Source organism: Vulpes vulpes, chromosome 5, assembly GCF_048418805.1.
Source record: "Vulpes vulpes isolate BD-2025 chromosome 5, VulVul3, whole genome shotgun sequence".
Lineage (NCBI taxonomy): Eukaryota > Metazoa > Chordata > Mammalia > Carnivora > Canidae > Vulpes > Vulpes vulpes.
In genome coordinates, this window is record NC_132784.1 from 52,325,945 (window position 1) to 52,330,972 (window position 5,028).

The following is a 5,028-nucleotide window of genomic DNA, read 5'->3' on the forward strand; positions in this document are numbered from 1 at the left end:
TTATCCTGTGAGGACTGGTTGACAGTCCCTGGCAGCCCCGACTCTCCCAGCACAGGTGACACCAGGAGGAACAACCACACCAGCGGCGGCCAGCTCTCCAGCCCTAGAGTCCACTCCCTCAGTAACTACAGCAGCTCCCAGTCCACTCAGGCCTGGATGCTTCAGGGGCGGGGGCGGGGGAGCGCTGACCTGCACAGCTTGGGGGCAAATGGGGGCAGGAGCATCCTCATCGTCCTGTGCCGTCCCTGCCTCTGCCTGTCCCAAGGGGAGTGCCTGATCCTGGGCTGTGTCCCTCGGTGCCCTGGGCTCCAGGGCCTGTGCTGCTAGATTTGTGCTCCTGGGGCCCCGCAGCCCCCTCCGCCCAGAGCCGCTGCCTGAGCTGCTCCCGAGGCCCCGCCGGGTGCGCCCCAGCCCTTTACCGCGCTCGGCCCGCGGTGTTTGATGCGCTCTCCCCCCGGGCGTTCTTCCTCTGTTAGTGACTCGGGGAACCTGGAGGCTCCACTGACTCTCCTGGGATCCTGCCCAAGTTCCCTGCGAGCACCTTTCCGTCGGGGAAGATTGCTAATGCTCCTGTTTCTCTGGGACTGGGCTTTCCTGTCCTGGAGGCTCTTGCCACCGGGCCTTAGCCCAGATCCTCGCGGGGACTCCTCCCGCACTGGATTCTTTATTTATTTATCTTTCCATTTTCCTATCTTGTTAGAAGCACCAACTCTTCTCTCTGTAGCGTTCCAGCTGTTGTCTCTTTAAATCTCAGGCCGAATTTGTTGGTTTGCAGGATGATTTGAAAGTTATCTAGGTAAGTTGGTAGGGAGAGGTGACTTGGGGACCCTACTCTTCCACCATCTTGCCCTGCCCCCCAGGTATTGTTATTAATTTTTGAACCTAAAGAGTTCCATTTTTGTATTATTTGTTGTTTACACACACGCACATATGTTTTTTGGAAACCAACAATATATATAAAATCTTACACAAAACACCATATGATCTGGCTCATCTGAAAATTCCTAAAGTAATTTTGTATCCTTTTTCCAGAAGCACATGCCCCGTTTACTCGGAACTTATTCCCAGAACCACAACAAATTTGCTTTGACTTTAGGGCACTTGCCCTTGACTTTTTTCTTTTCTTTTTTTTTTCTTAAAGATTTATTTTATTTATTTATGACAGACACAGAAAAAGAGAGAGAGGCAGAGACACAGATAGAGGGAAAAGCAGGCTCCATGCAGGGAGCCGGATGGGGGATTCAATCCCGGGACTCCAGGATCGCCCCTAGGCCAAAGGCAGGCGCCAAACCACTGAGCCACCAGGGGATCCCCCTTTACTTTTTTTTCTATCAGAAGTCCTCTTATGTGGATCTTATAAACTTTTCAGAGGAGGATTTTCCTCATCTTCCCATACTTACAGATCTTGTTCCAACACATCCCTCCATTCTAACACGTTATTTCGTTGTTGCTTTCTAGTCATGCATTTAGTGTCTAGAATCCTACACTAAAGCAGACTCCTGGAGAGAGAGAAGAGCCATGTCTGCTCCTTCCAGAGCCACATAGTGTGACCCTAGAACAGAGAGCATGTGTGTTCACTGGATGTGCAAAAATTTACTCAGAGAATGGAAAAATGAAAGGATACAAGTATGAATGAATGAATGAATGAATGAATGAATGAATAAATAAATAAATAAATAAATAAATAAATAAATAAATAAATGTTAGCCTAGATGACCTTATAATTCAACTCCGAAACAAAGACCCTGTAGAAGATGAAATGGAGGCATTATTTTAAAATTTCACCATGTAAAGAGACATAAAATTGGGACTGTGATGGGCAAACCCTGTGGTTCTGAGAAATGTAGTAAATGTGATTGTCCCACTTGTCAACTCTATCCTTGAACAGTGTGTAAGACATTAGATTCAGAATTCAATCTTCAGCATATGATAAAAATGGGTGATTTTTAAAAGGACTGATTGTATGTATTCAGAGATAGTTGGGTGTTCTGTTTTTGTTTTCGTTTTTACCTGAAGTAATGCAAAATACCATTTTAAGCTATCCAGACCCGTCAGTTCAGGCATGACACACAGAGGTTTAACAATCTAGGAGTCAGACTAGGTGTTGTACATACACATGGACTATTTGGTGGTTAAACTTTGTATTCATTCAGAAGACTTTCTGTCAGATAATTTTATAGCTCAGACTGTATAATCCAGTTCTAAATTCAGACTTTTAAAAGGAGTCTGGAGTTAATTTCACTGATATTATGACCTGAGAGGAAGATTGGAGACAAGTAATGAACACTGTCTTTGGAAGTTGTTCAACACCATCTTCAATATATAGCCTCAACTGCAATTGAGATTTGGTCCAAAAAAATAAGAAAAGAAATGATAGCAGGTAATTTAGTGGCAGGATACTCTGATATATATATATATATATATATATATATATATATATATATATATATATAACAGGAGGAAAAAAGGAAAGAAATCTGAAGACATTTATATCTATAGAAGCTGGATTGGCAGCATCTGCTTCTGGCAGTTGCTCATCACAGACATACAGGCCAGAATTGGAAACACAATTGATATTGATAGGTGGTGGTGGTGGAAGGGAATTGTGCTGCTTGCAATAAATCATGAAGAAATTAAGGGCACTGCCCTAAAAGTATTAGGACATCCCCCTCTGTAGTGCTTTATAGACTTTGACTTCACACAGCTCAGGATTTTCATATACGCTGAATGGAAATAACAGATTTCATATTTTCCATCTAAAAGTTTCATGATGTGCATAAATTTCAAAGGAAAAATATCCAGAAATATCACTCAGCAGATAGGCTATTTACAAGCCAAAAGGAACTATAATTATGACAACAAGAAAAATTAAGTCATATTTAGTGAAATGGGAGTGATTTAAAGACTTCTGTCTTTGAAGGAATTAAGGCCAGAGACTTGAACTTATCCATCAAGGCAAAGCAAGTGGTGGATCGCACAAGCATGCAGTGTCTTTCCAGGGTCCAGGCAAGAGAGGTTTACTAAAGATCAGGAGCTGGAAGTTGTTGGGCCCCAAGAAGAGATGGTGAATAAAGAAAACCCATAAACAATCCCTATGTACAAAATAGGAGAAGCAGACAATCAACAAATTGTTAAAATAGAGCGTGCCCACCTATTGTAAGTGCTATGGAGAAAGAAAAAACATAGAATGGAAATAAGATATTATGTTGAGAGGACACCCATAGGGTGGGTTGGTCCACATCTTATCCTATTTTATTTTATTTTTAAGATTTTATTTATTTATTCATGAGAGACACATAGAGAGAGAGGCAGAGACATAGACAGTGGGAGAAGCAGGCTCCTCATAGGGAGTTTGAGGCAGGACTCTATCCCTGGACCTGGGATCAGGCCCTGAGCTGAAGGCAGATGCTCAACCGTTGAGCTACTCAGGCGTCCCTATAGTACACATTTTAAAAATAATGATCAGTAATGGCCTCACTAAAAGGAGACAATAAAAAGAAAATCCTCAGCCAAAGGGGTATGGAAATTATCCAGCCAGAGATTGAAGGAAGTGTTTTCCAGGCAAAGGGAACATGTGGGAAAGATCCAGGTTCTAGGATGTGTCAGGTATGGTGCAGTCAACATGTTTTTCTTAAAATGAAGGGGAAAGGAAGAACAGACACTGATTTTTCTTCAAAGGTCTCAGGCCTAAGCAAATTATATGACCTTAGCTAACACTGAGAAGCAGAGAAATACAATTTCCCTGAATAAAAAGGAATACATAATTAAAAACACCACATTAAGTGGTGAAAAGGCTATAATGTCTAATAGACTTTACAAACATTATATGCTCTTCAAACATCTTTATTGAGATGTGATTTTTATACAACAAACTGTACATATTTAAAGTGTACAGTTTGATAAGTTTTGAAATCTGTATAAATCTGTAAAGCTATCACTACATCAAGGATGAAGACATCCATCATCTCCACAAATTTTCCCTGGTTACCTTATAAAATAATCCACGCTAACACCCACCACCTCTTCCACTACAGCCCAGGAACCACTGTTCTACTTTTATTTAATTAATTAATTTATTTTTGTATTTCCCAGAGTTTTGTATAAATAGAATCCTACAGTATACAGTCTTTATTTGGGGGTGGGGTCAGCCTCTTCTTCCTGGAGGAAGAATTTATTATGGGAGTTTCCAAGTATGGTATAAAAGTATCAACATCGGATCAGTATGATGTCTTACATCGGCATGCTCTGTACTTAATCATCCGGATGGTGTGTTACGACGATGGTCTGGGGGCAGGAAAGAGCTTGTTGGCGCTGAAGACCACAGTCGCAAGCAACGAGGAATACAGCCTCTGGGTTTATCAGTGCAACAGCCTGGAACAAGCACAAGCCATCTGCAAAGTTTTATCCACTGCTTTTGACTCTGTATTAACATCTGAGAAACCCTGAATCCTGCCCTCCAGTGAAAGCTGGCTCCATGCGGACGGGCAGTGGCTTCCGGTCTGGAGTGCTGAACTGTTGTGGAAATAGAAAGTGATCCCTTGCTCTAGGTTTTCTGAAGAGATGCAATGTAGAAAGTATTGATCATTTGCTTTTCTATTAAAATGTGTCTTATTACAGTTAAAAAAAATCTTTTTTTTAAGATTTTATTTATTTATTCATGAGAGACACACAGAGAGAGGCAGAGAGACTGGCAGACAGAGAAGCAGGCTCCACGCTGGAAGCCCAATGTGGGACTCGATCTCGGGTCTCCAGGATCACACCCTGGGCTGAAGGCGGCGCTAAACCGCTGAGCCACTGGGCGGCCCATCAGCATCTTCATTTCATGGTATAATTATCTTGGAGTTTGCTCATGGTTTTTATTTATAAATTATTTATTCTTATGGCTAAATAGTATTCCATCCTATAGATATGGCACAGATTGATTAGCCATTCATCTGGACAGACATGGATTGTTTCAAAGTTTTTGGCTATTACAAATAAATCTGGAATAAACATTTTTTAAAAAGACATATATTTGAGAGAGCATGT

General features: G+C 41.7%; 1 pseudogene; it reads left to right on the forward strand.

The window, feature by feature from the left end:
• The first annotated feature begins 3,468 nt into the window (after positions 1 to 3,468).
• LOC112919247 (integrin beta-1-binding protein 1 pseudogene) lies at positions 3,469 to 4,616 on the forward strand (annotated as a pseudogene).
• The last annotated feature ends 412 nt before the right edge of the window (positions 4,617 to 5,028 follow it).